This window comes from Silene latifolia, unplaced genomic scaffold (assembly GCF_048544455.1).
Source record: "Silene latifolia isolate original U9 population unplaced genomic scaffold, ASM4854445v1 scaffold_218, whole genome shotgun sequence".
In the NCBI taxonomy this organism is placed as follows: domain Eukaryota; kingdom Viridiplantae; phylum Streptophyta; class Magnoliopsida; order Caryophyllales; family Caryophyllaceae; genus Silene; species Silene latifolia.
Window position 1 is genome coordinate 182,489 of NW_027413173.1, and position 8,371 is coordinate 190,859.

An 8,371-nucleotide genomic window follows, 5' to 3' on the forward strand; every position below is an offset into this window, starting at 1 on the left:
TGTCATGTTAAGACACAAAGTAGTGACATGAACACTAAGAACTCGTTACCTTTAGCATTCTATGTCTAGAATGACTCTCGTGGATGCCAATGAACACGGATGTTCACAGAGATCTGGAGTAAGGGGTGAGGGTACCTATTAGGAAGTCCTTTTACTGAACACCTTATCCCGCCCGCCTCGATAGCGACCTCTACTAATGATTAGGGAAATCGTTCATATTTGATGTGTTGTCGATTATATGCATGCAATGCAACATCCAATATTTTGATCCTAACATGAGAAATTAAACTAAGTCGGTGAATAAGTAATTGGCACTTATTAATGTCAAATTAGGGTTTAGAATTGATTACATGTGAAAAACGAATAAACATCCATAATAAATATAATAAATAAATAACGATAATGGAAATTACAATAAATTACAATGATTTAATTGATTTACATCAAAAATACACTTAAGACAGATGATTTGAAGAAAAGAAAGGAAAATAAATAAGGTTGGAAAATATGGACAGACTAAGGGTGATATTACGGCTAATAGTCAATTAATTACGTAATTAAAGGATTAAGTCAAAGCGATAACGGAAATTCAGGGACAGAACTCATCCCGGAACAGGCGCAACATTGTTGCGTCCCTTGGAAGAGGCGCAGCTATCACTGCGTCTGTTCCTGAGTTGAGTTCTGGTTGTGAAGTCAGAACTGCGGATAGTTAATATTCGTTGGTATGCTTAATGATTGATTATCAATATTTGACTCAAGTGAAGGTGATTTAACATATTAATTACATATGAAGCCGTCATAAAAGCGATAAACATGGATTAAAACGGATCAAAACGAGTTATGAATGAATTAAGACGAGTTAAAACTAATTAGGTTTATATACGAAGGCGGAAACGAATTTGAAAGACGTGATAAACCGGAAACAAACAATGGAAACATGTACAAAGGACGGATTCCAGAGACTTGATATGAACGAATCGAGTCTCTAAAATCCGGGTTTGATTTAATGACGAAAACACGCAAATATTGATTATAAGGGATTTAAGTCGAGATATACATGATTATTAAAATAATGTATTAAAACCTATTTATGTATGAAGATAGAAAAGAAAATAAGAAAGTAAAATAAAAGGGACGAAAACAACAGAAAAAACCGAGGAAGAAGAAGAAGAGCAGAAACAGCGGCAGCCTTTGGAAGAGGCGCAGCAGATGCTGCGACTCTTCAAAGAGGCGCAACTGTTGCTGCGTTTCTTCTCGACATCTCTTTGCTGCTGATCCGTAAAAACGGTTTGATAATAGGGTTTTAGAAGTCGATTTTAAACATACTTTTGACGTAAATCTTACAATAATGAGTATAAAATAAATAGAATACAATAAAAGAAAATGGGACTTACACCCTCAGAGTTACATGTTTGATGAAACGAGATTAACTAAGTTGTCGTTTAGTGATTGCTCGACTCGAATGTATGTAGAAAGTGCCCTCGTTAGAGGATTTAGATTAAATTGATTGATGTGTAGTGGTCAAATTGGTCGGTCATGCAACATGACTGGAACTCAGAATGATCTGAGCTTACGTGGTCGATTGATCCAGCACGTAGGCGTCGAAAGCTTAGAGCATGGTCTTAGAATGCAAAGGGAGAAGAGAAGGGTGGACACTAGCGTGAAAAATATGTGGAACGAAGGACCCTATTTATACTAAAAAATATAAAGAGTTTTGGAATGACTCAAACTTTGGAAAGAAATCACGGAAAAAAATATTAAAACAGGCAGAAAAGAGCTGGGGAAAGGGTGCAACAGCTGCTGCGATCCTTCGAAGAGGCGCAGCATCTGCTGCGTCATTTCCCCAGAGGTTTCCTCCTGCGGAAGAAAGAATTCCGCGTTTCTTTTATGGAATTGCGGTGGATCTTCTTCCTTATTTCGTAAAATAAGATTTATGGGATATAATCTACCAAAAGATATAAAATTAATTTATGGAATAAATATCTGGAATATTCTAGGACATTCCGACTCGGCATTTTAAACGGTTTATTAGAAAATGAAGCGGTTTTTGACCCGGACTCCAAATGAACTCTAATTACTGTCAAAACAACCGTATCGGTGCGTAGATGATGACCAAGGGGTAGACACAAGTATTTGAGCTATTACTTGACGATAAACTTACGGACTTTCATAAATCGTTCCGCGTACCAAACATATGGCCCAATCATCAATGGGTGGTTGGCGGAAGGTGTAGAAATGAGGTATCTACAGAGCCCCCACTTTGACTGAAGCTTGGACAAGGAGAAAGTCAAAGTATAGCCATTAGGTCAATCGAAGATTAAAACCTGACGACTATGGCGACGCGAGGCGGCTCAAGGGGTCTGAGCCAATGACCTGTCGTCTGGAACATTTTAGAGTCTGTCGACTATCGGGGAGGGTCGTTTAAAGTCCATTAGACTACGTAAGGAAGCTCGTCAGCCATAAGAAGAAACCATACCTGAGACACCCCTGGGTGAAATGAGACTGGAGGCGCTTCGACAAAACTCTTTGGTCTGAAGATAACTTGATGTCTGAAGGTGATGCGTGCAATTTACATACGATATTTCCCTTCATTTAGCACGCATTTTCATGGTTTATTACGACCATACAATATTATTTCCTCCCATTTCTCGCTACTGGGTGAGTTGTGTGACTTGTGCAGGTTTTAGGTTCGAATGTGCGATTATGAGCCAAAACCCATTAGTTAAGGAAGGAGATGAGTCCGTGTTCGACCTTGTGTTGGAAGTTGTAGACCAACGACCGGTGAAGAGTTGTTGTATCGATCGACAGGACAGATGTGTCGATCGACAGAATAAATGTGTCGATCGACAAGACAGGTGTGTCGATCGACAGAACAGGTGTGTCGATCGACAGAGGAAGATGGTTGTCGATCGACTTAGTGTTTGTGTCGATCGACAGGGTCCAAGTGTGTCAATCGACGGAGATTAGTGTCAATCGACAGATGCTTCGTTGGCCGCGTCTATCTCGTGTTTAGGCTTTTAGTTATTTATTTGTTTTATCTTTTGGGATTTGGTATAAAAAAACTAGAAAAACAATTCATTGGGTGATCTTTTTATTCTACCTTTGGCTGCTAAAAACGAACTACGTAATAATTCTCTACAACTTTTAGATCTAGAATTTCTCCCTTTTTCTCTATTACTCGGACTCGGATTCATTTGGTAATTTTAATTCCTCTTCCCCTTTGTTCTTCTTTATTAATTATTTCTACTTTTCTTACTAGTCTTATTAGTTTAATTTATGCTTATTAGTCTTTCAATTAATTTCATCATGAATTCTTCCCCTTTATCGTCTTATTCAATTGTTATTGCAAATTCCATTATGAGTAGCTAAACCTCCTTTTCTAGGATTTAGGGGAGCCATGTATTGAGACGGTATTAATTAGGTAATTAGATTAGTCGATATAATTGGTCTATGTTGTTAATTGTGGCATTTAATTGTGATTAATTAGTTAAGTCGACGTAATTAATTAATTAATTAAGTTGGTAAACCCCGACCTAAGATCGAAAGCCTGGTAAGGGTTAGACCTATCACACACATTAGAGTGCCCTAGTAAGTTGCGAGAGCCCGCTAGAAGCATTCTAGGGCAAATAGTGGACCGAGAGGACCTTTTCACTGCCCTATAGACCGGTAATTGGGACTGACTTTTGACCCTACCTATGACCCGTAATAATCCATGGTGAACCGATGTCCTAGCTCTTTTCTCTTATATTTTTATCGACTTAATTTCTCTCTTTAAACCTTTTATTTTATTGCTTTAGTTTAGAACACAAATCAAACAAACCCCTATTGGTTACTTAGACAGACTTAATTTGATAAGTAGAACGCTAAAAGCCTCTCTGTGGATACGATTCCGACTTCCCTAGCTATATTAGTTAGAGACCAGTTGATTTATTTTTGATAGGTTACGACAGCCTCATCAAATTACCTCCCCAAACCAAACCCTTGCTTGTCCCCAAGCAAGCAATAAATAGAAACAGGAAAGTGGACAAACAGAGTGGCATGAGACTCAGAGCTAGCTACACAATTGACTCGCCCAAACCAATTTAATGCAACAATGGACACCAATGCTAAGGAATTAATTCCAAAGCGAGAGAGCACAAAAATTCAAAATGCAAACGAGTTAAATTAATGACCAAAAACTACCGAACCGTCGAGCTTGCAAGACCCATCAATGTCGGACTCTCACGGTCGCTCATCACTCATTCAAGGCACATGGTGAGTATAAATTTTTGTAAGATAGAAAGAATATAGACACTCACCTAACTATGACCTACAAAAACATGCATGCAGTATAACATGATAAACATCTCTAGCAACCGTACACATACACTCCAACCAAACAAAGTCCATAACACATGTTGAGGACTTACATATGAGAGTGAGGAGAGGTAAATGGGTAAGAAGGGGCAAAAAGATTTGGATATGTGGAGGTAAATGCCAAGCTAGCACCGAACACAACCAAAAATAAACACATTCCACTTCTAATACAACATCAAAAATTAAGCATAATGCCAAGTGCGGCGTAAACTCGCTCACAACCACAACAATACTCCTCAAATTATGAATAGGATGAACATAGGAGTAAAATAAAATTTCCATCTCGTTTTTTCTTTTTCATTCTCAATTTTTTTCTTTCACTTCTTTTTCATTGTTTTCATTGTTTTCATTTTTTTTTCCTTTTTTTTCTTCATCAATTTTTTTTCACCTTCCTTCCAACACAAAAGCATTCTTCATATATTGACCATAACGAGACTTCCAAACTTACCAACAAGACTAGCTTGACATGGGTAAGCCATATAGGAATGTAGTTGAATAAATGGGTCAAAAGGGCAAATTTGGCTAATGTGAGGCTAATAGGTTAAACATAAAGGAAGGGTCACCTCTCCACATGTGTCACCACCACAAACCCAAGTGTATGTAGGTAAAAAGAGACAAATTTCATGCTTGTGCAAATTAATGTTACATGCTTTGTAAGGAGCCCTGCTCACATCCTAAATGAAACCGGTCATGAATGTCGCCAGTTTATAAGCTCTAACCTTAGAATGTATATGTAGTTTGCCAACAAGTAGGTCAAGTCTATTCGTTCGGTAGAATCTATCAAAAACTCGTAGAATATGCAAATGATTTTCTCAAAATAAAGGTGTCACAAGTGCAAAGCTTAGGCGAGATAACAAAAGTATAAATGCAGTGTCATCATTGTTACATAGCCACTCCTGACTTGACTAAAACACTACCTAAGAGCAAACATATTTTTGTATTTTTTTTTTTGAAAGTTTTCAATTTTTTGGTTTTTTTTTTTTAAATAAATGCATGCAGAAATGCAAGAAATATGCATATGGATGCAACACAGACATATGTATACCCTCCCCAAACCAAATCACACAATGCCCTCATTGTGTTCAGCAAACAATCAACAGCAGCAGAACAATATAGGGGAAAAGGGTTATACAAACAAGATGAATGCAAATGAAATAAAACAGATGAAAGCAAACTTGCAGATTTATACAATACGGACCTCCCCAAACCAGCCAACAACAAGGGGAGGTCGTACAACCCGGGTTGCCTACCGGTCAGCGCTGATTTCAGACAGGTCCCGCACGACCTTGCTTACCTTACCAAATAATTACTCACAAATGTGCATAATCAAAACAACTCAGAGCTCTCAAAAGTCGGTCGAAAATCTGCGCATGTTCTACACAAAAGCATAAGTAGCACCAACATATAGTAGGAGCATATAAAAGCAATGTGAAAGACCGTCTTAGCTTGTTAAACTTTCTTTGACAACTGTCGTAACAATCCACCAAATTATTCCACCCTTCAGCTAAGCATGGACCATCAAAGATCAAACCATAGGGCATAAAAGACAAACGACCGACTCCAACGTCGACAACCAACATGTTAGTATTTTTCATCACTAATTCGTATGGGTCGGGCTGTCTACCTCTACTGGTATCACAAGAAGAGGGAAAATTAAGGAGCACTGAAGCATTTAACATCGAAACCAAGCGAGTAGAAACTTCACGGTTAGACGGGTATTCTATGTGAAATGTGGGAGTCAAGTGCAAAGTAGGAGAAGATGGGCAGTCATCCCAAATGCAAGGGGGTGGTAAAGTCAATTGTGTCAACGGGGTCTCCCATGATAATCTCATCTATTATATCGTCATATGTGTCCCATTTGACCTCAAGACCTTCCAATCGCACATCCTCACTCTCCTTAATGCAAGACTCATCACAAAAGGAGTTCTTTAGGGAGTCCGTCAAGTCTTATTCACGTGGCTCACTATCTGTAAAATTATCATAGAGGGGTTCTAGATTACCCTCAAAGCAGGGGTTATCAACTGAGCATATGGTCGCCTCCTCTATGTTTCTGTCAATATCATTTTCATTCTTTATAACAGTTTCTATGGTCTCACCCACGCCCTTGTCCACGTCTGACTGAAGTGAGAAATTGGGTTTAATGCTCTCAATGGCAAACCAGTCAAAGAACTCCAAAACCTCATTGACAGGTTTCCCACTGAAGTCTCCCTTACCTATTAAATTTCCATGATTTATTGTATCGAGCCATTCCTCGAACCTGTCTGTATATGCACCAAAAGACTCGTTCTCATCCTGCGGAAACTTGATGGTAAGTAGCATGAGAACGGTCTCAAGGAACTAAAGTTCCCAAAGACAAAAGACAAACTAAAATTAAACAAATAGAAATACGCCGCCTCCCCGGCAACGGCGCCAAAATTTGATGAGGCTGTCGTAACGTATCAAAAATAAACCAAGTGGTCTCTAACTAATATAGCTAGGGAAGTCGGGATCGTATCCACAGGGAGGCTTTTAGCATTCTACTTGTCAAATTAAGTCTGTCTAAGTAACCAAAAGAGGTTTGTTTGATTTGTGTTCTAAACTAAAGCAATAAAATAAAAGGTTTAAAGAGAGAAATTAAGTCGATAAAAATATAAGAGAAAGGAGCTAGGACATCGGTTCACCATGGATTATTACGGGTCATAGGTAGGGTCAAAGGTCAGTCTCAATTACCGGTCTATAAGGCATTGAAAAGGTCCTCTCGGTCCGCTATTCGCCTTAGAAAGCTTCTAGCGGGCTCTCGCAACTTACTAGGGCACTCTAATGTGTGTGATAGGTCTAACCCTTCCCAGGCTTTCGATCTTAGGTCAGGGTTTACCAACTTAATTAATCAATTACGTCGACTTAACAAATTAATCACAATTAAATATCACAATGACCAATTATATCGACTAATCTAATTACCTAATTAATACCGTCTCAATCCATGGCTCCTCTAAATCCTAGCAAAAGGAGGTTTAGCTACTCATAATGGAATTTGCAATAACAATTGAATAAGACGATAAAGGGGGAGAATTCATGATGAAATTAATTGAAAGACTAATAAGCATAAATTAAACTAATAAGACTAGTAAGAAAAGTAGAAATAATTAATAAAAAAGAACAAAGGGGAAGAGGAATTAAAATTACCAAATGAATCCGAGTCCGAGTAATAGAGAAAAAAGGAGAATTCTAGATCTAAAAGTTGTAGAGAATTATTACGTAGTTCCGTTTTTAGCAGCCAAAGGTAGAATAAAAAGATCACCTAATGAATTGTTTTTCTAGTGTTTTTATACCAAATCCCAAAAGATAAAACAAATAAATAACTAAAAGCCCAAACACGAGATTGACGCGGCCAACGAAGCATCTGTCGATTGACACTAAGTCTCCGTCGATCGACACACTTGGACCCTGTCGATCGACACAAACACTAAGCCGATCGACATCCATCAATAGCTCCAAAAACAAATCTTCTTGTGACGATGGCATGTATGTTGATGGACCATCTTCCTCTGTCGATCGACACACTTATCCTGTCGATCGACACACCTGTCTTGTCGATTGACACATTTGTTCTGTCGATCGACACATTTGTTCTGTCGATCGACACATCTGTCTTGTCGATCGATACAATAACTTTTCACCGGTCGTTCGTCTACAGCTTCCAACACAAGGTCGAACACGGACTCATCTCCTTCCTTAATTAATGAGTTTTGGCTCATAATCGCATATTCGAACCTAAAACCTGCACAAGTCACACAACTCACCCAGTAGCGAGAAATGGGAGGAAATATTAGTGTATGGTCGTAATAAACCATGAAAATGCGTGCTAAATGAAGGGAAATATCGTATGTAAATTGCATGCATCAGAAGGCATTAGGGGTTACAGGGATTCTGAAGGTTACTGAAAAGACTATCTGAATATTGAAAATAGCAGGATGTCGGTAGAAACTGCTGGGAGAATTCGCTTGTGTCGGTCTCAAGCAAACTCTCGTCGGGG